Below are 26,406 nucleotides of genomic sequence, written 5' to 3'. Positions count from 1 at the left end.
CAAATAGTAAAGCAGTTTTAAGCTATTAACATCATTAGATAAGTCGTCCGAACCATTTATTTATGAATATTACACAAAAACTAAGTGCTAAAATACAAGTATGCATCTAATACTATGCTTTCGATAATTTTTTAAATATTTTATTTGAGAGAAAAAGAGAGAGAGCAAGGGGAGGAACAGAGGGAGAGGAACAAACAGACTCTGCACTGAGCTCCAAGCCCAACTTGGCATTTGATCTCAGGATCCTGAGATCATGACTTATGCCAAAACTAAGAATCAGATGTTTAACTGACTGAGCCACCCAGGAACCCTGTTATGCTTTCATTTATTATCTGGCTTTTTCCATAAAGGATTTAAAGTAAATATACAAGGATCCCTGGGTGGCGCAGCGGTTTGGCGCCTGCCTTTGGCCCAGGGCGCGATCCTGGAGACCCGGGATCGAATCCCACATCGGGCTCCCGGTGCATGGAGCCTGCTTCTCCCTCTGCCTGTGTCTCTGCCTCTCTCTCTCTGTGACTATAATACATAAATAAAAATTAAAAAAAATAAAGTAAATATGCAATAACATACTTATTAATAATAATGGGCCAGAAATTTAATTTTTTAATTTTCCCATAGATCTGAGAAAATTTCTTAGCTGAGGGAAAGACAAAATTGAATTATCTATGGAAATATTACTTAATAACTGACAAGCTAAGTTGGGTCATATACTAGTGACTTAAAGAATATTCTATGAAATCATTTAGTAGATACAAGTACCATTTACATTTTGCAAAAGAATGATTATTTTAGATCATATGATTTTGGTTCCAATGTTAATGATATATTAGTACTACATTAAAGCTTGAATGACCATAGCCAGACCAATCTTTTCACTCTTTAAGTGCAGAAACTAAAAGCCAATTATGGGTTCTATATCAGAATACTAAATTTCACTTTTTCACAACAGGTTTGCCACCGACACAGGTGTCATGAAAACTACCACCAAACCTAAACCAAAATGGGAAAGGAAAAGACTTATATTAACATTGTCATCATTGGACATGTAGATTTGGGCAAGTCTACCACTACTGGTCATCTGATCTATAAATGTGGAGGGCTCAACAAAAGAACTATCGAAAAATTGAGAAAGAGATTGCTGAAATAGGAAAGGGCTCCTTCAGGTATGCCTGGGTCTTGATAAATGGAAAGCTGAGGATGAACACAGTATCACCATTGATTTCTTCCTGTGGAAATTTGAGACCCTCAAGTATTAAGTGACAATCACTGATACCCAATACACAGAGATTTTATCAAAAACTTGATTACAGGCACACCTCAGGCTGACTGTGCTGTCCTGATTGTTGCTGCTGTTGGTGGTATTTTTTTTAAGATTTTATTTATTTATTCATGATAGACAGAGAGAGAGAGAGAGAGAGAGAGAGAGAGAAGCAGGCTTCATGCCGGGAGCCCGACGGGACTCGATCCTGGGACTCGAGAATCACACCCCAGACCAAAGGCAGGCGCCAAACCGCTGAGCCACCCAGGGATCCCTGTTGATGGTAAATTTTAATCAGGTATCTCCAAGAATGGTCAGACCCATGACTATTCCCTTCTGGTTTACACACTGGGTGTGAAACAACTAATTGCCAGTGTTAACAAAATGGAGTCTACTGGGCTATCCTACAGCCAGAGAGATATAAGGAAATCATTAAGGAAGTTGCCCCTAGATTAAGAAAATTGGCTAGAACCCCAACACAGTAGCATTTATGCCTATTTCTGGTTGGAATGGTGACAACATGCTGGACCCAAGTGCTAACATGCCTTGGCTCAAGGGATGGAAGGTCACCCACAAGGATGGCAAGGCCAGTATAACCAGGCTGCTTGAAGCTCTGCACTGCATTCTGCTACCAACTCATTCAACTTACAAGCCACTGCTTCTGCTCCTCTAGGATATTCCCTGTGGGCCGACTGAGGACTGGTGTTCTTAAATTCAGCATGGTGGTCACCTTTACACCAATGTTACAATTGAAGAAATGTCGGTTGAGATGCACCTTGAAGCTTTGAGTGAGACTCTTCCTGGGGACAATGGGGTCTTCAATGTCAAGAACATATCTGTCAAAGATATTTGTCATGGTAATGTGACTGGTAACAGCAAAAATGACCCTTCAATGGAAGTAGCTGGCTTCATAGCTCAGGTGATTATCCTGAACCAACCAGACTAAACCAGTGTTGGATATGCATCTGTGCTGGACTGTCACAGAATTCACATTGCTTGTAAATTTGCTGAGCTAAAGAAGATTAATCATCGTTCTGGATAAACGTGGCATGGCCCCAAGTTCTTGAAATCTGGTGATGTTGGCGTAATTGATATGGTTCCTCACACCTATGTGTATTGAGAGCTTCTCTGACTATCCTCCTCCAGGTTGTTTTGCTGTTTGTGACATGAGACAGACAGTTGCTCTGGATATCATCAAAGCAGTGGATAAGAAGGTGGCAAGGTCACCAAATCTGCCCAGAAAGTTCAGAAGCCTAAGTGAATATTATCCCCAATACCTGCCATCCCAGTGTTAATCAGTGGTGGAAGAACAGAGTCAGAACTGTTTGTGTCTGGGCAGCCTGGGGGGCTCATGCGTTTAGCCCCACCTTCAGCCCACGGCGTGATCCTGGAAACCGGGGATCTGTCAGTGTTGGGCTCCCTGCATGGAGCCTGCTTCTCCCTCTCCCTCTGCCTATGTCTCTGTGCCTCTCTCTCTCTGTGTCTCTCATGAATAAATAAATAAAATCTTTAAAAAAAAAGAACTGCTTGTGTCAATTGGCCATTTAAGTTTTATTAAGCTTAATAAATTTTTACTATTGTAAAAGACTGGTTAATGCATTGCAAAACATTCAGAAGAAAAGGAGAATATTGTGTGGACCACTTGTGGGGTTTTGTGCATATTCAGTGATTTTAGGTTATTAATTTCTATAATCAGTACTTTTTTTGGTGTAGTTTCAAGTTTTTATTTAAGTTCTAGTTAACTTATTATAATATTAGTTTCAGAAACAGGATTTAGTGATTCATCACTTTCATACAACACCCAGTGCTCATCAGAAGTGCCTTGCTTAATTCCCCTCACCCATTTAACCCATTCACCCACCCACCTCCCCTTCAGCAATTCTCAGTATGTTCTCTGTGCTTAAGAGTCTGTTTTATGATTTCTCTCTCTTTTTTCTATGTTCCTGTTCATCTCTTAGGTATGAAATTCCACCTAGGGGTGAAATAATTTTGGTCAAGTTGTTTCCATTAAAAAGTACTAACTTATTAGTACTAAATATATCACTGAAATTTGAGACTCATTAAAACAAATTTAATGAGAAAAAAAGCATATTGAACTTCATATTTGTCTTCAGCTACCAGTTAATTTTTTATCACTTATGGAAAAAAATCCCACTCTGTTTGAAAACATTCAAAACTAAGCTAATATATTTTCCAATAATTTTATGAACATATCTGTCACTCTTCCTTTTGTATTCTTTCCCAACTAAACTCCATGCTATCCCCCAAAATACATGTGTTCTATTTTTTAAATCTGCTTGGTCTATTTCCTCTACCCAGAAGAATTTCTCTTTCAACTTTACCTAATATATACATTCTCATTCCTTAAGAACCAGTTCAAGTAACATCTAATCTAAAAAAAAAAAAAAAAATTTACAGGAAGAATTAATTGCTTTCTTTTCTGTACTCTCCATAACACTTTTTTTCTTCTAACTACATTCACTTATTAATTCATCTATCAAATTTTTCAACAAATATATGTTGAATTCTTACTATGTGTTAGTTGTAAGGACAGGATGTATATTGGTAAACAAGCAGACATGATTCTCAGGTTGAAAACACAGTAGCAGCAGGACATGTAAATATGAGTGTGTGTATTTTTTATAGATATATACATTTTCTAAATATATAAATTGATAGATGATGGATAGATATAATCATTTCTAGATACATAACTGATATATATATATATCATAGTTATATATATTATACGTAGTTATATATAGTATAATATATACTATAATGTAGATGAGGTCCTGGCCCAGGAGTGCAGGACAGTAGTGGTTAGTTCTCATAGTTCTGCTTGAGGTGGATTAACTAAAAAGGTGATGAAGGGAAGCCTGAGTGGCTCAGCGGTTAAGCATCTGCCTTCGGCTCAGGGCCTGATCTGGGAGCCCAAGGATAGAGTCCCACATCAGGCTTCCTGCATGGAGCCTGCTTCTCCTCCCTCTGCCTATGTCTCTGCCTCTTTCTCTCTGTGTCTCTTGAGAAAATCTTAAAATATATATATATATATATATATATATATATATATACATATACATATATACATATACATATATATATATTACCTAGAGTCTCTGAGTTATTATATTTCCTATATTGGAATCAGTATTATCATTCTGTGACCATCATATAAAACAATAAGGTAGCTTTTTTCCTAAAACCACTGTTGTCCTAGGATTTAAAGCACATTTTACCACAGAAGTAATAAAATATAAATTAAAGATAACTTGTAAGGGATGTTTACAGTTAGAACAAAATACAAAAAGGCAAATGTTTCTAAGTGGTTTATCTGGAACGAGTCAATGTTTTCTGTACATTTAAGACTTTACTAATAAGTTGACGTACAGAATCACACTAATATGATATATATAGAAAGTGCTCATTACTATCTTGAATTTTCATACAATAAATTTTCAAGATAAATGAAATAGTAAGGTTAAAGTGAACTTTAGTGGTTATCATATCTATATTCCTAATGGACACGCAGAAAAACAATGTATTAACCATGAAAAATGCGTTAGCTCCTAAAGGAAAATGTAATTAACTATTATGGATGACTAATTAAAAATATGAGGCAATTACGGTGCAAGGTTTTCATTGTATGTCCTTTCTTTGAACCCACAACAGCAACACTGAAACCAAAATAACAACAAAGAGGACTGTCTCCTGTGCTTATAATCACAAAAATACCATGATAACACTCCAATTGGTGTTTGTTGAATTGACTTGAATTTTACAAATAAAATGCAACCAAGATAACCTAGCCATTAAGCATTAGAAGTGGAATTCTGACTTCTTTTTTTTTTTTAAGATTTTATTTATTTATTTGAGAAAAAGAGAGAGCACAAGCAGGAGTGTAGGTGGGGGTGGGGAGGGGCAGTGGGAGAGGGAGAAGCTGACTCCCTGCTGAGTAGGTAGCTGGAAGTGGGGCTTGATCACAGAACCCTGAGATCTTGACCTGAACCGAAGTCCGGACTGAGCCACCTAGGCGCCCCTTTAACTTCAGTTCTGATTGAGTTCAAGATATTTCCAATGTGAATTTATTTACTGCACTAACAAAAAAGAAAGGCAATCAAAGTGACCTTTTTAGCAAGAAGCACCACACACTGTGAGCATACAGTGTGATAAAGTCAAAAGTTTTAGTGGTTTGATCTGTAACAGTGGAAATATCAGGTGCCAATAATGTTCCCATTTTCTTGGAGGGTCAGAGATGCTTCAAAATTCCAGAGAAAGTAGAAACTTTTTATCTAAATGACCATTTGCATGAAATTTTTTTCCTGACAGAAACCCTTGGTGATTACATAACTCTACAAAAAACCTAAAGGATAAAACAAACAAACAAACAGACACACCTAAAGGACAAAATGGCTTCTCTCTCTCTCTCTCTCTCTCTCTCTCTTTTTTACCAAAGATGATCCTTTTAGAAAAGATAAACCTCAGATTTCATTATAAAATAAGAGAATGAAAATCAAAACCGGAATGCTCATTTCATTCTATCATTCATGGAAAGATCATTCTACACAATACAAATTCAAAAATTTGCCACTAGAACTTTTAGGGCATCAGTCAAAATTCTCAAAGACAAATAGAAAAAAAGTGCTTTTGATGGTACAGTGAGTTGGTAACAAAAATAATCTACATTCTAATTTAATATATAATATTTTAAATCAATATTAAATTTCTTGAAAATGATAATCCAGTACACATTGTTGAACTTTAATTGTAGATGTCACCTATTCCTTCTGGAATGGTAAAGAATGATACAGTGAAATTAGCAATACCTCTGTTAGAAGGAATTAGGGAGGGATCCCTGGGTGGTGCAGCGGTTTGGTGCCTGCCTTTGGCCCAGGGCCCGATCCTGGAGACCCGGGATCGAATCCCACGTCGGGCTCCCGGTGCATGGAGCCTGCTTCTCCCTCTGCCTGTGTCTCTACACCTCTCTCTCCCTCTGTGACTATCATAAATAAATAAAAAAAATTAAAAAAAGAAGGAATTAGGGATATTAAATTTAAAATCTACCAACAGGTTCTATGAAAGAATTAATAAGATAGATAAACCACTAGCCAGCCTTATTAAAAAGAAGAGAGAGAAGACTCAAATTAATAAAATCATGAATGAGAAAGGAGAGATCACTGCCAACACCAAGGAAATACAAACTATTTTAAAAACATATTATGAACAGTTTTATGCCAATAAATTAGGCAATCTTGAAGAAATGGACATATTTCTGGAAAGCCACAAACTACCAAAACTGGAACAGGAAGAAATAAAAAACTTGAACAGGCCAATAACCAGGGAGGAAATTGAAGCAGTCATCAAAAACCTCCCAAGACACAAAAGTCCAGGGCCAGATGGCTTCCCAGAGGAATTCTATCAAACGTTTAAAGAACGTTTTCTACTAAAGCTGTTTGGAAAGATAGAAAGAGATGGAGTACTTCCAAATTCATTCTGTGAGGCCAGCATCACCTTAATTCCAAAACCAGACAAAGATCCCACCAAAAAGGAGAATTACAGACCAATATCCCTGATGAACATGGATGCAAAAATTCTCAACAAGATACTAGCCAATGGGATCCAACAGTACATTAAGAAAATTATTCACCATGACCAAGTAGGATTTATCCCTGGGACAAAAGGCTGGTTCAACACTCGTAAAACAATCAATGTGATTCATCATATCAGCAAAAGAAAAACCAAGAACCATATGATCCTCTCATTAGATGCAGAGAAAGCATTTGACAAAATAAGCATCCATTCCTGATCAAAACTCTTCAGAGTGTAGGGATAGAGGGAACATTCCTCAACATCTTAAAAGCCATCTACGAAAAGCCCACAGCAAATATCATTCTCAGTGGGGAAGCACTGGGAGCCTTTCCCCTAAGATAAGGAACAAGACAGGGATGTCCACTCTCACCACTGCTGTTCAACATAGTTCTGGAAGTCCTCGCCTCAGCAATCAGACAACAAAAAGACATTAAAGGCATTCAAATTGGCAAAGAAGAAGTCAAACTCTCCCTCTTCGCTGATGACATGATACTCTACATAGAAAACCCAAAAGCCTGCACCCCAAGATTGCTAGAACTCATACAGCAATTTGGTAGCATGGCAGGATATAAAATCAATCAATGCCCGGAAATCAATGGCATTTCTAAACACGAACAATGAGACTGAAGAAAGAGAAATTAAGGAGTCAATCCCATTTACAATTGCACCCCAAAGCATAAGATACCTAGGAATAAACCTAACCAAAGAGGTCAAGGATCTATACCCTAAAAACTATAGAACACTTCTGAAAGAAATTGAGGAAGACACAAAGAGATGGAAAAATATTCCATGATCATGGATTGGCAGAATTAATATTGTGAAAATGTCAATGTTACCCAGGGCAATTTACATGTTTAATGCAATTGCTATCAAAATACCATGGAATTTCTTCAGAGAGTTAGAACAAATTATTTTAAGATTTGTGTGGAATCAGAAAAGACCCTGAATAGCCAGGGGAATTTTAAAAAAGAAAACCATATCTGGGGTCATCACAATGCCAGATTTCAGGTTGTACTACAAAGCTGTGGTCATCAAGACAGTGTGGTACTGGCACAAAAACAGACACATAGATCAATGGAAGAGAATAGAAAATCCAGAAGTGGACCCTGAACTTTATGGTCAACTAATATTCAATAAAGGAGGAAAGACTATCCACTGGAAGAAAGACAGTCTCTTCAATAAATGGTCCTGGGAAAATTGGACATCCACATGCAGAAGAATGAAACTGGACCACTCTCTTTCACCACACACAAAGATAAACTCAAAATGGATGAAAGATCTAAATGTGAGACAAGATTCCATCAAAATCCTAGAGGAGAACACAGGCAAGACCCTTTTTGAACTCGGCCACAGTAACTTCTTGCAAGATACATCCACAAAGGCAAAAGAAACAAAAGCAAAAATGAACTATTGGGACTTCATCAAGATAAGAAGCTTTTGCACAGCAAAGGATACAGTCAACAAAACTCAAAGACAACCTACAGAATGGGAGAAGATATTTGCAAATGAGGTATCAGAGAAAGGGCTAGTTTCCAAGATCTATAAAGAACTTATTAAACTCAACACCAAAGAAACAAACAATCCAATCATGAAATGGGCAAAAGACATGAAGAGAAATCTCACAGAGGAAGACATGGACATGGCCAACACGCACGTGAGAAAATGCTCTGCATCACTTGCCATCAGGGAAATACAAATCAAAACCACAATGAGATACCACCTCACACCAGTGAGCATGGGGAAAATTAACAAGGCAGGAAACAACAAATGTTGGAGAGGATGCGGAGAAAAGGAAACCCTCTTACACTGTTCGTGGGAATATCAAATGGTGCAGCCACTCTGGAAAACTGTGTGGAGGTTCCTCAAAGAGTCAAAAATAGACCTGCCCCACGACCCAGCAATTGCACTGTTAGGGATTTACCCCAAAGATACAGATGCAATGAAATGCCGGGACACCTGCACCCCGATGTTTCTATCAGCAATGGCCACAATAGCCAAACTGTGGAAGGAGCCTCGGTGTCCATCGAAAGATGAATGGATAAAGATGTGGTTTATGTATACAATGGACGATTACTCAGCCATTAAAAACGACAAAGGTGGGGATCCCTGGGTGGCTCAGCGGTTTGGCGCCTGCCTTTGGCCCAGGGCGCAATCCTGGAGTCCCGGGATCGAGTCCCGCATCGGGCTCCCAGCGTGGAGCCTGCTTCTCCCTCCTCCTGTGTCTCTGCCTCTCTCTCTCTCTCTCTCTCTATGTCTATCATAAATAAACTTTAAAAATCTTAAAAAAAAAAAAGAAATTAGAAACGACAAATACCCACCATTTGCTTCAACGTGGATGGAACTGGAGGGTATTATGCTGAGTGAAGTAAGTCAATCGGAGAAGGACAAACATTATATGTTCTCATTCATTTGGGGAATATAAATAATAGTGAAAGGGAATAGAAGGGAAGGGAGAAGAAATGGGTAGGAAATATCAGAAAGGGAGACAGAACATAAAGACTCCTAACTCTGGGAAACGAACTAAGGGTGGTGGAAGGGGAGGAGGGCGGGGGGGTGGGGGTGGGGGTGAATGGGTGACGGGCACTGAGGAGGGCACTTGGCGGGATGAGCACTGGGTGTTATTCTGTATGTTGGCAAATTGAACACCAATAAAAAATAAATTTATTATTAAAAATTTTTTAAAAATCCACCAACACTATCACTCCAGACCAACTATTTGCCTTTCTGTGTTTCAATTCCTTTATCTATAAAATAAGGCTAAATATTATACAAAAAGTGCTTATTACAAAATTGAGACATAGCAAGTACACTCAGATGTGTGTCAATGCTTAAATAAAATATTTGAACTTTGGGGCACCTGGGTGGCTCAGTTGGTTAAACATTTGCCTTTGACTCAGGTCATGATCCTGGGGTCCTGGGACTGAGCCCCCCCACTGGGCTCCCCACAAAGCCTCCTACTCCCTCTACCTGTTTGAGTGTTCTAACTCTCTCGTGTGCTCTCTCTCTCTTTCTCTGTGTCAAATAAATAAATAAAAATCTTTAAAAAAATGAGCTTCTATGAAATCTTGGAAACATGCAGACTTATATTTATAAATGCCTACAATAACATTTCTCAAAATGTGGTCTGTAGACTCTTGTGTCCTAGACAAGGAAGTTCATGTCATTAAAACTTTTTTCATAATAATACTAAGGCATGGCTTGTCTTTTCTAATTTTTTTTCTCTCATACATGGACAAAAGAGATTTCCAGAGGTTATATGATATGTGATATTATCACCCTGGAAACTAATTGAATGTTTATTTGTATATTATGGTATTTTAAGTATTTATCAGATTTAACTTCTAATCTGATAAATATTGATAGATATAGCCACACATATAAAGACTCATGTGTTCCTCAATAATTTATAAATGTCCTGAGATCAAAAATTTGAGAAATGTTGCCATAGAGATATACTGAGTACCACAGTAATTTAGGCCATAATGATCTCAGAAAAAGAAAATCCTAGAGGTTATTAATCTTCTACCCTTAAAATCTGAAAACAAACGTTTCAAGGGGTGTTTATGTGGCTTAGTCAGTTAGGTACTGACTTTTGGTTTTGGCTCAGCTCATGATCTCTGGGTCGTGAGATCAAGCCCCACCACAGGTTCCAAGCTCAGCACAGTCTGCTTGAGATTCTCTCTCCCACCCTCCCTTTTCCCTTACCCTCTGCCCCTCTCCCCACTCATGCTCTCTCTCTCTCTCTCTCTGTCAAATAAAATCATAAAGAAAAGAGAAAGAAAACATTTCAGTAAGACAAAAACTATCTAAAAACCTTCCAGGAAATAATTATCAGATTGAACTATCACAGCCTAAATATGGTCCTCATCTTACTTTTCTAGAAAGTGACTGCTTTCAGTAGATCCAGAGCTGAACAGTGTTTCAGTTACAGATAAATGTACCTATGCAGAAATGTGCATAAAACAAAATAAATCAAAATCTCAATTTTTATGTAAATTATGATGGCTATCCTGTGAATGAACCACGCCATTTATCTGAGGAGTTCCTTTTTCTACACTCAGGAACCTAAAGGACGATCTTAGCCATACCACTCATCCAAAGTGCACAGGATTAGAGCAAAGTGATCTGAAATATATTATGATATGCTTTGCTTAAGTCATGGTAAAACTTTTGGAAATATGGACCTAGGGCAAAATATAACCTAACAATTGTCACGTTATTTAAATTAAATTTACCTCTACCCATATAAAAGATTCTGCATAATATAAAACAAAAAAACCACATATTTTATTGAAAGAGTATCACATGATTAACAGAATCTATGGAAAGACTGGAGAAACAGTACTGATATAAATGTAAAATCCTAAAAGGAAGGTATGACGCCAAAAATACAGTCAATAGCATGAACACAAACAGTGTGGTTAAGATACTATTGGCCCCGAAGAAAGAATATTGCCTCTGGTAGTGATATCTTTCTTTTCCAACACGAATAAGCTCTCAAACACCCTGGCTCTTTTGTGTCTTTCACTCCAAATTAAAAATTCCAAATGGGAGCTTCAGATTGATCAAGTTTAATTTAGATGTCCTTGCCCCATGTGGTTATTTGCCTCTATTGATTTAATCTGTTCTGAAACAGCATCATGGAGACAGAAAATGAAATCATCCATATTCCTGGAGACCTTACCCAAAATCTCGTTAGTTAACTACATTGACCAGTTCCAAGCCAAGCTCTCCAGGTGAAATAAATACTTTCTCTAGTTTGAGCACCTTCTACTTCCATATCCCATAACATATAGACACACACACACGCACACACACACACACACACATTTCACTACCACAAGAGTCCCCTATTTAAAAAAGAAGCAAAAGAATAGGAAACTAGACATAAAATCAGTTTTAATAAATTATATGTATGATTCCCCAAATAAAAAGAGCTAGATAGAGGCTGCAGTATTCATTTTTACAACTAGCTACATGCTTGTAATTCGTGTTTCAAATTCCTTTTTTTTAATCCAGCAATTTGGTCTTTTTTTAATATAAAAAGCTGTACAAATCTGATGTATACAACCTGTTGAGTTTGGAGGTTAAGTACATAATGTGAGACCATCACCACAATCTATGCCATAAACATACCCATCACCTCCAAACGTTTCTTTTTTTGTTGGCATTCCAAGTTTCCTTTCCCTTCAACCAATATCAGTTTTAAAGTTTTCGACCAAATAGCATGCTTTGAATTTCTATTGTTGATATAACTTTGTGGCTTAAAACAACAAGCACAAACATTCTTTTATAGTCCTGAAATACGTCTTACTATAATAAAATCAAGGTGCATTTCTTCTGTAGACTTTAGGAGACAGCCAATTCTGTTTTTTTTTTTTTTTATCTTCTAGAGGAATCTTGATTCCTTGGCTTGTGTAACCTTTCTTCAATCTTAAAGTCAGGTGTAGAACATCTTCAAAACTCTCTCTTGCGCTCCTACCTCTCTTTAAAAGGACCCCCGTGATTATCTTGGGGAAACCTGGGCATTCCTTACCTTAACAGCACCTATAATGTACTTTTTGGAGGTAAATAATTACAGAGTCTGAGAATTAGCATGTGACATATTGGGGGGGGGACCATTATTATACCTTCAATAAGATTAAACCAAATCTGCATTCCTGTGTACAGACATTTTTTTTTGTCCCTGTATTTTAAAATAGTTTTAGTAGTCTCTGTTAACATTTACCTCAGCTGTGACAGTATTAGAAGAAAACCATCGAATGATTTTCTATGTTCCATCTCTACTCCGCCCCTGGCCACTATAAAGCCCAGTCACACAGTTTGATATATAGAAGTAACATCTCCAATTTATTAGAAACTTTTTTGTATCCCTTGGTAGAATTATTTCTTCTGTTAAGTTAATCAATAGACTCCAGAGTGCAATTGCTGGGTCATAGGGTAGCTCTATTTTTAACTTCTTGAGAAACCTCCACACTGTTTTCCAGAGTGGCTGCACCAGTTTGCATCCCCACCAATAGTGCAAGAGGATTCCCCTTTCTCCACATCCTCCTCAAAATTTATTGTTTCCTGACTTGTCAATTTTAGCCATTCTCACCGGAGTAAAGTGGTATCTCATTGTGGTTTTGATTTATAGTTCCCTGATGGCAAGTGATGTGGAGCATTTTTTCACATGCTATTGGCCATGTGTAGGCGTTCTTGGAGAAATGTCTGTTCATGTCTTCTGCCCATTTCTTAACTGGATTGTTTGTTTTTTGGGTGTTGAGTTTGATTAGGTTATTTGTAGATCTTGGATACTAGCCCTTTATCTGTTATATTATTTGCAAACATCTTCTCCCATTCTGTAAATTTCCTTTGAGTTTTGTTGACTGTTTCCTTTGCTGTGCAGAATCTTTTTATCTTGATGAAGTCCCAATAGTTCATCATTGCTTTTGTTTCCCTTGCCTTTACAGTATGTCTTACAAGAAGCTTCTGTGGCTGAGTTCAAAAAGGCTGCTGCCTGTGCTCTCTTCTAGAATTTTGATGGGTTCTTGTCTCACATTTAGATCTTTCAATCATCTTGAGTTTATATTTTTACATGGTGTAAGAGAATGGTCCAGTTTCATTCTTCTGCATGTGGCTGTCCAATTTTCCCAGCACCATTTATTGAAGAGACCCAGAAATTGCACTATTGAGTATTTACCCCCAAAGATACAGAGGTAGTGAAACAACAACATTGTATCCCAATGTTCATAGAGCTAATGTCCATAATAGCCAAACTGTGGAAGGAGCCACGATGTCTGTCAACAGACGAATGGATAAAGAAGATGTAGTATATATATACAATGGAATATTACTCAGCCATCAGAAAGGATGAATACCTACTATTTATATTGATGTGGTTGAGAGAGTATTATGGTGTAACTGGAGAGTATTATGGTGAGTGAAATAAATCAACCAGAGAAAGATAATTATCTTATTATTTCACTCATATGTGCAATATAAGAAATAGTAAAAGATGCCATAAGGGAAGGGTGGGACTAAGTGTCAAAAAATTAGAGAAGACAAACCATGAAAGACTCCTAACTCTGGGAAACAAACAAAGGGTTGCAGAAGGGGAGGAGGGTGGGATGACAGGCACTAAGGAGGGCACACGATGACATGAGCCCTGGGTGTTATACTATATGTTGGAAATTGAATTTAAATAAAAGAAAAAAAAATAATAGACTCCAGAAAGTATAGGTTAGAAACTTATGTATAAGTGGTTGGATACAATGGTAACAGAAGTCATCTAAGTCTGTTAGCCTCATGGTTCCCAGACCTGAGTACTTTGGCTAAGGGAAGAAATAAGTTATATATGAACAGATGAATACGAGCATATATCTTAATACTGATCTTACCTTAATCATCTTATTCTTGCAAACTGCTGTAAGACATAGCTATTGTGTAGGATAAGCAAGCCTTTGCAATGGGTGTATCCATGTTGTTGATTCTACAATATATCTGTCTCTGCCAAAATAGTTTTTTTTTTTTTTTTATCAAGGTACTAATCAAGCCAAAGGATGGCAAACAAAACGGGTTGTCACAGGACTGCTGTTTTCTACTGACTGACTATACCTTTGCTTTTTCATCCTTAAGAATAGAATCCGTATTTTATCTAGAGCAGCAAAACACTCGCTAAAAGACTTTCTTTGTCCCTCATCCAGGTAAAAGTACAAGCTTAAGATCTGATCAGGAATATAAAAATAAAAGTACTGTGAAAGATTTCCAAAACATGCCTTAGTTGATATTTGGGTCCTTTTGTACTCCAGCTGACCCTCATTCCTGTCCCTTGGCATGCAAAATTGATGGCTAGAGCTCAAGTAACAATTCTTCACCATGAGCTGAACCTTAAAGTGGAAGAAACATTAATAAGACAGTGAGGCAGAAAATAGACAGAAAGTAGTTCACTCATGAAAATGAAGCCCCCATAAGTCATGGACTGCATAGCTCAAGGTGTTTTCTGTTTGAGAAAAATACAATTCTTTTTTTTTTTTTTTTAATTTCTGGTCTTTTATTTTTCCTGTTGTATGGAGCAATACTTGATTTTAACCTACTCAGATATCATGGATATTTATACAAGCAGATGTTCTTATCCATCTAACATTAAGAACCACTTCCAGAGTAGGACATTTAATGAATATGTATATAAAACACATATTTTACAATTTTTGTGAGGTCCTGTCACAAAGACTTCTTTTTTGAAACATCTTTATCACTAATTCTCTAGTTTTGTTCCTCCCAAATCTCTGATCATCAGCTCAAAAAACTACTTGCTGTCCATGAATTCCTGAAGATTCTTTTTACAAGCCATCTCATCTTCTAGGCAGAGGCAATGCTATTTCCTGCTCAAAGGTTTTTTTGTTTTTGTTTTTGTTTTTTTCACAAATAAAAGAACTTCCTTGTATATGTTTAGGACACTTCTGGATGAGATTCTAATGGCACAGCAGTGAACTTTTTGCTGTTACAATCAATAAAGTCATTTATAAATCAGGCTCATATTTTCTAACTCATTCAATTATTTATAAGTCATCCACATGAATCCTTTATTGTGAGTTAAGGGCAGAGGAAAAGTGAAGGCAAAGTGTTGGAGATATAAGAAGTTTTTTTTTTTTTTACCCGCAACTAATTTATGCTTTCAGAACATCCTTGGGTCTGGTGTCATAAAAAGTACGCTCACTTGAAGAAAGGAATGCTTCAAGGCACAACTGCCTTAAGGCCAAGCAGACAGATACCATCTCCTTGATAATGGTTGGCTTGGTAGGGGGAAGCTTCTCTTGTCCCAGAGTCAGATGTTCAAACTTCAAGAGCTTAGTAGCAGATAAAAGGCCTTTCTTAAAAGGAGAATCACTACTTATTAAAGAGAGAACGACTTTAATGAAAGAAAGAAACTAGGGCCTTTATTGCGAGTCTCTGATTAGGTTTTGTCATAGTTTAAATAAAACCCCCCCTTCTGCTAGAGGAATTGTGAGCATCAGTAGATCTGCTGAGTCATAAAGCTGAACACCAAATTGCTCAATCTGAAACATAACAGGTAAAGGATTTAAATGTTAAAGCTTTTCAATAACAGCTAAATGGAGTAGCATATTCGAAAGCAATTTGAATTGCATCTATTTTTTTTTCATTCTTGTTTTATAGAGCTATAAAAGAAAATGCAACAATACATTAGTTTTGGGTCTCTAACCCAATTTGATATTTACAAATATTGTAAAATGATCAAAGCCGTAAGTCTAGTTAACATATATATAGTCACAACTTTTTTTCTGTGATGAGAACTTTTAAGAACTTTTAAGTTGTTACTCCTAACAACTTTCACATACACAATACAGAATTATTAACTATAGCTGTCATGCTGTACATTGCATCCCCATTATAGCCAAATGTTTATTAAACTCACCAGGTGTTATAACTCATTTTTACTGAAACTGGTTCTATGATGCATTTATCTGTACCTTTGAAGGGGATATCCCAGTATGCTGCAAATCACTGTACTTGAAGAAAGTTTGGCAGGGAGAAAAATCTCTGTATTTTCATCACCTGTCACATATTCTTGGATAAGAACTTTTCTTTAATAAAGAGAACTATTTCCTGTTTTCAAGATTTTAAAAAAAAACTTGATGGTGGCTTAAGATTTGGAAGTACCCTACTGAGCTGCTGTCCCTGCCAGGTGAAAGCAGAAAGCATTTTATGTTTGCTGTTTACTGGTTCAGAGGGGGAAACGTTTATCTCTGAATCAATAACAGCCTACCAGATGGATGCCAGGGGCTGTATTGATTTGCTTTAGTAAGGAAAGTACGTTTGGGATAGTAGTTGTAATTGGAAAACTACCTAATTAAGTTCATGATAAAGCTCTGTAATTCTCAAGGACAAATTTATGTTTTATCTAAGCCAAAAAATGAGGAGTTAAATGGTAATGTAATAAGGATTATCACTTCTGGAATTTGCTAATTTTATGACGTGTGATTTCCACAGCAACGTAGTGTTGCTTCTGACTCAATACCGACATGCAGAACTATTCCAGGAATCTCCATTTGATCTTCTCATAGTCGTGAGTTTCCAAGAGAAAACTAAATATGAAGATGTTGTTAGTTGAGAAGATGTATCCTTACTATTTACTCATAAATGGAACACATTTTAATGGACAGATTCCACTGGGCCTATGATTGACTAGTTTAAAAATTGTATCATTTTATTTATCATGAGCCTCTTCCACATTTCCTGGTGGGTTTGAGTGACAAATTTGTACCAAAGGAACCATTATTATCTCAGAACAAGTTTATTAGTCAGAGTTCAATAAAACAACACACACACACACACATACACACACACCAAGGATTATAAGAATACAGACTCTAGTAAGGAATTTAAAATATATATGAATAAAAGAGTAAGTAAAGATGTGCATCTACCACAGCAATGTCCAAAATTCCCCCAAATAAACTCTTTATTTTTTTTTTATGCTGTACCTTGGATACAGAGGTACAGATCACTTTAGGGCATGGTAAGAATGAGAGTCATAGTATCTATTATTTGATTACAATATGCTTCTTTAGATTAACCCAGTCACCCTTTATTTACAAAAAATACTTTGAATTGATAACTACTGAAAGTTTGTTGCTTACTGTTTTGATGGTTAAATAATCAGATTCACTGCAACTGAAAATATTTTGCCTATTTTGATTATGAATTCCAAGGAGCACCTCACCTGTTCATTTCTTTTATTCCTAAGGACACCATGAACAATGGTAATGAAAAAAAAAAAAAAAGATCCTTCAGGGTTAGACTGTTTTGTTTACCATGTTTATCCTTTTGTTTATTGAGGTTAACCATAACCATTTGGCCTTTGAACAAGTAGAAACTTGGTGCCTCCACTTCTCATCTGGTACCCTGCTACCCTCTCACCTTCATTTGAAATTAGAGGTCTATTTAAATTATAGAATCTTAATCAGAAAGCAAGACTACAGAACAGAGACATTTAAGCATTTTTCAAAAATGCTGTTCTCTCATTAACTGAGCAGCAAAAAGTTAACATAGCAGGCCTGAGACTGCCTTCCTTAGAAAGACCTACATGTAAAGTTGGAACCTGGCTAGATTCCAGGGACTTGGATTTCAGACGTTTACACAATTCCTAGAACTAATAAAAATGCCTCACTATGCCTAGATGGTTTGTATAAACAATATGGTTTTTGCTGAACACCTTTACTTCTGAAGTCTGAAATGTTGGTACTTGTTAAGAAGAAGGTGCCTATGCGACCAGGTACCAGTAAAAACATTGAGTAGTGAATCTCTAATAAGCTTCCCTGATAGCATTTCTCACATGCTGACATAACTCCTTGCTAGAGAAACTAAACATGTCCTTTGGGCCTCCACCAGGAGAAGACTCTTGAAAGCTTGAGCTTGGTTTTCTCCAGAATTTCCTCCCATGCACATTTTCCCTTTGCTGATTTTGTTTTGTATCCCTTCTCTCTAATAAATCATAGCCTTGAGTACAACCACATCATGAATCCTGTGAGTTCTCATAGTGAATCATTGAATCTGGGAAGGATCTTGGATACTCCCTACACACCAACATATTTCTTCAGGCTTTGGTAGAGGAATTGTTTATGGAGTTCTCTAGGATGAGAGGGGCAATAGGTGAGTTACATACTTAAAGTCTGCTACATCATTTCTATTTCCCTAATTCACTGGATTCACTTCTCCATATAAAATAAAGGAAATTCTGGTACTTCAACTTTGTCTTTGCATCCAATATTCAACCAGTAGGTGCACAAAAATTACAATGCCCCACTGCTAGTGTTAGCAAAACTAACTCAAAGATTCTGATAAATGTACTTCCATTAATAAATTCAGCTTGATTAAAAATGTTATTCTTTTCTTAATCAAGCATGACAAAATCTATCCCCACACACATTTTCAATATATTTTATATATATAAATCAGAAAAATCTTCCAGCTACTTTTATGTATTCTTTTATATTCTGGAACTACTCCTTCACTCCCAACAAACATGTCTGAATTTAATTCTAGATACAGTTGCATAGATAAACAAGAGTAAATATAATGCAAAAACAAGAGAAGAATTTACCTTATCTCCCTTATAATTCCCTACATTCAAGGACATTACAACTTATTTAATATAGAGAAAAAATCAGTCTCACCAACAGAAAGGGCGCTTTAGTTAGTAAGAACTTTCTGTAACATTTTTTCCTATTTTTCTTTTTTTTTTTTAATTTCAGTAATGTTCTTGGGATTTTGAGAGAGGTAAAAATCCCTAAATTCTAACTTATTTCCATTTCTTGGTATCCCACAGTTAAAACAATAAATCCCCCATATTTTATGGAACAGCCCAAGCAAGTTTGCAAAACATGTAACATTTTAATTTAGTAACCTGAAAGATAAAATTTCACATTAGCCTTTCAGTTACTTCCACTTCCAGCATTAGAGTGTAAGAGATCAATTTTGAATAGAAATAGAAAGTCTGAATCGTTCATCTGGTGTCTCAGATTATTAATCGCCTGAATTGTTTTGGTTTGTTTTTTTTTTTTGTTTCTTTGTTTAGTTTTTTTGCCTTTGTTTTTGCTTTATAAGCTATCCAAGTTTAATATTTGTGGATATCTAATTCTGATATTCCTTCTGCCTCTCTTACACTTGTATGGAATTGGCAATTCTCTCCCCAATGATTTGTTTTTATTGGGAAATTATTTATAAATATACATGATTACTTGGCTATTTATCTACTGTGTAGTACATATCCTTTTATTCAAACTCTGATTATTAAATTTGTGCTGCCTCTAGCTTCAAATATGCAAGATAACCAACCCACTCAAATTCCTTCCATCTAGGTGTCACTATCTATAACAAAGTTTTTGGATGTCAGTAGTAACCGACTCTGAAATGGAATTTATTGGACAGCTATAGAATCACTCATAGAAACAAGTGCTAGAAAATGCATCTGTGAAAACTATCAAGAATCAGAGTATGCAGGCAACTGAATTCATGAATTTCATGAATTCCAAGAACATAACTCAGGAGCAATTTGATTCTATGACTCTACCACTGGACACGAAGTATGGCATACTTACTGAAACATCATTGTCAGCAGCAGAAGAATTAATTTTAAGGTGTTCCTGTTTATTTTTACACTGATTTATTAAAATATTTGTTGGGGGGATCAAATTGGTCAAGTTTAGGTTACCTGACCACATTCATGCTGTATTTGGCCTTCCGAGCTTTGGCAATAGAGTAGTCTAGAATGTGGAAGACCCTGCATCTGGAGGGACCCATATTCTGATGGATTTCCAAAACATACTGCCCATGATCTGAATTCCATTCCTACTTGCAGTTTATAAGCTATACTTCCTCCAACTCTAGAAACTTAAATAAATAACTATTTCCTATGGTTTTAGGTTGTATCACACTTTAGAAACAGATATTAAACACTATTAAAGATTATCTATACTTACTTAATATAGTGTAAAAGTGATTCAGATTTGCATTACTGGTTTTGGCTTAATGACAAAATGTTTCCCATAGCACATAGATTATTTGAGGGTACTTAGCTGGATACAAATGGAAAGTGACACAAATATAAAGAATTGCAGCAAACCGTTAAAGTAAGGAAAATATATTATCAGAAATGGTCCACAAAGCATACATTTAATGATGGTGTCCTTGCCAACACTTTTCTGTGAGAAAAGGATTACTATTAATTAGACTTTATTTTCTAATAAATAGAAAATCCCTCTTTCTTCCTGCTTTTTTCATTAGAAAGTCTTGGATTTATGATATAAATTGATTATATTTTTAGCTATGCCTAGGCTTTAATATTACTACTATATCTACTACTAGCTAATGTGCTCTCAGGCTCAGTATGCCATAACCAGTTCTAAAGGCTTTGCAAGCAATATCTCATGTTTTCCCTGCCCTCTGTAAAATCCTGTGAGTTGCTGATTATGATTTCCTACACTGATGAATGCACAAGACAATGGCTTTTCTTTATCTAAGAACACAAATTAAAAGAATTTTGGATCTAAAACAGCTGGGTTTCGATCAGTATTTTGACAGAAATATGATTAATTAGATATTCTTTCTCAAATGCTTATTTTTGATAGACTACATTGTAAAGACCACTCTGTTTTATGTATACCCATTGAATCGTTCTCAGTGAGTCTCTAGAGAAGTTTCTCTGAAATCATACTTATTGCATTTGCATAAAACTTTCAGCTTGCTGAAGGATAAAAATAATATTCCTAAATTCTGATACTCAATAATGCTATATTACTTAAGAGAATTAAGCTGGATTTTAAGCAGTTTGGGCATGAGGTTTTTAATCTGCTTTTCAAAAAATTCTTTGTACCACCTTGCCTTTCCTGGATTTTATGTTTACTTGTGAAATATGTTCCAATCTGTAATAGCTGCTCTTTACATACTACTGTGCAAATCAGTCAGACTTCAAGCTTATATGGTATTTCTGGAGAGGAACTGTTTTCCCACCATTTTCTCTTCCCCTGATCACCAGCACATTAACATATCAAGACATATGTTTGAAAGTTACTGTTTTGGGTCAGCCTTACAGCACTGGAAAAAATATTTGTTTTTTCTGCAGGGAACAGAAAATAAACTGTGACAAAACTTCCAATTTTCCCGATACTCATGTTACCAAATTCACTTGCAATACAGTGAATTGTCAGTTCCCATTTTAAAACCTAAAGTTGGTGCTTAATTTTAAGCCTACTATGTATTCATTTACTCCTTTGCTCATTCTGTATATTTTAAAAATATATTACTTATAGTTTTCCAGATACTGTATTTTCCTTTGATCACTGCTGATAATTGTTTTCTTATATTTCATCTTATATTTCATTTGTTTTTTTTCCTACTTAATCAGAATTGTGTTCAAATTGATCTTTCTGACAAATATTATTTGAGGGTCTTCTTTGAACTCTGGATTATGGTAAGTGCTAAGGGGTCACACTGGTCAGCAATATACAAAGAAATGCAATCTGGATTCATATTGCATAGGTCACCTAGCAAGTGAAAGAGATAAATAAATCCTAGGGGCACCATGAGGTAGTAGTGAAAATGAAGGGTTTCTAGACAGCACATACAAGAAATAGCATGACAAATCACAGGAACTGAGGAATTGAACTGCTATCAGGAAAAACAAAATAAAACAATAATTCGTTACTCCCTAGTTGGCTTCAGATATTCTGCAGTGCTTTGTACATTCAAAGGACAAATGTGAGAAATAATTAACACTTAAGGCAAGATTTTGAGTTTTGATTCCCTGCATGACTTACACTCCAAAAACTTCTGAGAAATGTAAAATTAAATGGATTCATAATTTTTATTGAATTACCTTTCACAATCTATAAAATTAAAAATCTCAAGAAGTCCTAAATAGATGCTTAAAATATTCCTATATACCGTGGTATAGACCATTAATGTAATAATAAAAACTTAAGAATTGCTACATGGGAGCAGAAGTGAGAGATGAAGGACTGAAAGAGCAATTAGTTCCTTTAATAAGCTAAACAGTTGGATTTGATTTTTTATAGCAAAGCAAATAAAAGAACATGGGCATTGTAAATCATTTTTTAATTGGGAAAAAAAATAAATTATGAATATGCATAATCTTCCTGCTGAGGACTATAATAACAGAAACTGTACTAGTCAATTATGTCTACCCGTGATTTTCAGGATTTGTTGTGTAACATTTCAATACGAATTAAATATGTTAAGGGAGATATGGTTTTATTTCATAATATATTCCAATTCAACATGTAAAATTAGATTCCACTACAATTTTTTAGAGCTTACAACATTCTTTCACCAAATTTGTTCTCATTAGATTTTACAACAAACCCCTGTTGTTGGTAGAGCACATTATTGTTTCCACTTACCTGACACTCGAAGATACTAAATAACTAACTTAATATGAAAAAAAATAATAAAGCCACATGTCTCATCCTCTAATTCAGAACCCATCAACCATTCTTCCTTATAATTTCCACAGCTTTCTTTTTTTATTAAAAAAGTTGAAAAGAAAAATTAAGTGGAAAAGTTTTTTATACTACATATCTTCAATATACCTAAATAATGTGCCTTTTCTTACAGTTCTTCCTTTCATAGTTGGTACTGCATATTTCCAAGTAGGTTTTTGCATCAAACAGGATCTTATCTGGTTGAATAAAAACTCTCTACCTTGGCAATGGCAGAATGAAGTTGGCAGTATTAACAGACAGGAAAGGGCCTTTTAGACAAACCCATTTAGCCACTACTAAACCAGGATGCAATGTCCCAAATATAGCACTGAAGAAATATTTTTGAGCAAGTAATTACCCTGACGATACCCTCAATCCATTACATACGATATCATTTGTGTAAAAAATCATTTGTATTCCCAAAGACAATGTTTGTCTAACGTCTTCATTCAAGCTCTTAAGCACAATGTGAAATTCTCTTTTAGAGAGTAGAGAATGTTATGTGTTTAGGATTAAAAAGGGTAATTTTGAATTAGAACTTTTATGATACAAATACTGATTAAATATAAAGAAACATGGTGAAGTATCTTAGAATGTATCTTAGAATGCTATTGTTCTCAGTCTCACAGCTTGCTCTTTCTGTGAAAAGGCATTGTTTTGGGCATTGCACACTTTTCCACATGATTACCATGGGCTCCTTAATTTCACAAATATGGCTACCTACCCAGAGAGAAGACTCTTTCCAGTTCCTCCTTTAAAATCTTGGGATTCTGGGTTGGATTAAGGACCACACAGAAGCAAGTGAGTATGGGTAGAGAGAAGGAGCAGTATTCTTAGGGGGTCTTCTAGAGCTAAATCTTTGCAACAAATAGCTAGAGACAAAACAGTAGAATCTTATAATACAGACCTCTTCATATTCTCAGAGAGAAGAAAATATTTTAGAGCAGCAGAGTAAATTCAGGATTTCCTGAATTATGAATAATATCTAATTTAATGTTTGTGAAAATAAATAACATAAACATTTATCACAAAATTTAAAACTTACATAGAAAACAAACCTAAGAATATTTACTAATATTTACTAAGAATATTTTATCAGGAAGAACTGATAATAAATGTTTGTAACTAAAAATAACCATTAGTTTCACATCATTAGTAAAATTCATATTAGGAGAAAATATATTTTAATATTGAATTAGTAATTATATATATTCTTATTTCATATTAATATGAGAATTTGTTGAATTATTTCCAAAGTAACCAGTAGTGTGAAATATTTCTGGATGTCATGTTCCCATTTATCAGAGCTACTAAGAATATCTGAACTATGTGATCACTATTGAGTCCAGGTTATACTGAGTTTAATCAACATCAGATGTCATGCATAGAGCTGATTGAAATGTGTAGAATGAACAAATGCACTAGACATTTCTGAGATGTTTTAGCATTCAAAATTCATTCACTAATAGGTAAACATTTGTTACCTAGAACAGACTGTAATTTTGTGATTTTTTTTTCAATTCAAAGATACCTAAAATTTCCTTTGATCCTGCCAATCCACAACCCTACTAATAAAAAGTATCCATTTTATTGGATTAACCTGGAATACAATGTTCACGATTTAAGGTTAGTTCAAAACTTGTTTCTGATCTACCTCAATATTATTAGCTCCTTGGCATTTTTTAGGAAATCATACAATCTTGCACTTGTGCCTGGTTGTCTGTCATGCTCTCTACATGGTTTTGGACCATCATTTGCTGATTCTGCTAACAGAGAGGAAACTTCATTTTACTATAGTTTTTCTTCCCTTTAATTCTACTTCAGAAGTTCTTCATTCACTCTCTAGAATTCTTCTTGTAGTTTATATCTTCTTGTTTAGATTCCTCTTTCAACACTAATTTAAATAATAATGACATAAGAATGGCAATTAGTAGCAATACCTATCTAAAAATTAAAGGCAAGAAAAACTAGTATTTATCTAAAAGTATGGGGTTGAGGTTAAGCAAATAACAATGTTATTCATCCCTTCCTTCCTCCCTTCCTTCCTTCTTTGTGACGAATTATTCAAAATATTATTCTAATACTTTCATTTTATTAGACTGAAGCAAACAGCTAAAAATCAAAACCTGATTTCTACTAGAAATATATGTTATCCACATATTTCATTATTTTAGTTGGGTATGTTACTACATATTTCTATACTTCTTAAAAATAACTGATTAAAGTAGTTCTGGGTACAGAGTTGGTCCTTCTAAAGAACTTATTAAAACAACTGATAATTTAATTTCTGGCTATAAGAAATATGGCAGGTAATACATTTTGATGAAAATGAAAGGAATGCTTTGATGACTCTTCATATGATCTTCCATTTGAAAAAATAGAATTCAAATATAATCAATTGGGAGATAGAGAGATGAATGCAAAATATACCCATCATACCAGGGAGGTATCCTTGTTCAAATCCAATCAATATTTTAAATTTTAAAAATAAATAATAAACTCTGATAAATATTTAAAGTTTTACTATTGACAGTAAAAGAACAGAGTAGTTTGGTGCATGTTATTTCTAATAGCCACCAATGAAGAGAGGTGGAATGAGAAATATCCTAGTGTTCAGTGAAGAGTTTTAGATATAAAGTGTAGAAAAAATCAGGATAGAAATTAAAAGATGGAGCACAGAACCTGTAGAGGATTCTCCTATTGCCTTTGAAGCAACTGGGGAAATTTTTGAATTATGAGCATAATAATTTACCTTCAGTCTGGGTTTGGTAGCATTTGGTTCTATCAAAAATAAAACTCATTTCTTCTTGCCCTTGATTTCAGGAATTGTATTGTATACAACTCTGATTTCACACATGATAGGGAGTTTTAAAAAGGAGAGGGACAAATTCCATGCCACTATTCATTTCATAACTTACACGAATCATTTTACTTCTCTTAAGTGCCCAGGGTTACCTATAGCTTTTAGTTTTATTTTGTTTTAAAGATTAATGTTTGTCTTCCTACCATATCTGTTATGAAAGAGAGAAACAGTTTTGGCAAAGGAAAGAGTTAGAGTACATGGAATGACCTATGGTGATTATTACTAAGTGAAGTTTAAAGATAATTCACCCAAAGAAAACAAAAAATACTAATTCAGAAAGATATATGCACTTCTGTGTTTATTGCAGCATTGTTTATAATAGCCAGGATATGGAAGTAACCTAAGTATCCCTCAATAGATAAATGGATATAGAAGATGTGTTGTATAGCACACACATACACAATGGAATATTACTTAGCCATTAAAAAATAAGAACCTGTTATTTGTAACACATGGGTGAACCTACAAAGATGAATATTATGTTATTCACTTATATATGAATCTAAAAATAGAATAAGCAAACAGAAAGACAAAACAGATACATAAATACACAGAACAAACTGATGACTGCCAGAGGGAAGGGGTTGGAAGGATGGGCAAAATGGGTGAAGAGGAGTGGAAGGTATGGGCTTCTGGTTTTGGAATGAATAAGTCATGAGGATAAAAGACACAACATAGGGAACTTACTCAATGGT

At 35.4% G+C, this 26,406-nt stretch overlaps 1 pseudogene; it reads left to right on the top strand.

The window, feature by feature from the left end:
* Nucleotides 1-1,000: 1,000 nt before the first annotated feature.
* LOC112930879 (elongation factor 1-alpha 1 pseudogene) lies at nucleotides 1,001-2,553 on the top strand (annotated as a pseudogene).
* The last annotated feature ends 23,853 nt before the right edge of the window (nucleotides 2,554-26,406 follow it).

The sequence above is a fragment of the Vulpes vulpes genome, chromosome 12, assembly GCF_048418805.1.
Source record: "Vulpes vulpes isolate BD-2025 chromosome 12, VulVul3, whole genome shotgun sequence".
NCBI lineage: Eukaryota > Metazoa > Chordata > Mammalia > Carnivora > Canidae > Vulpes > Vulpes vulpes.
Note: the sequence above shows the minus strand (reverse complement) of the source record. Positions and strands in the feature narration are given on the sequence as shown.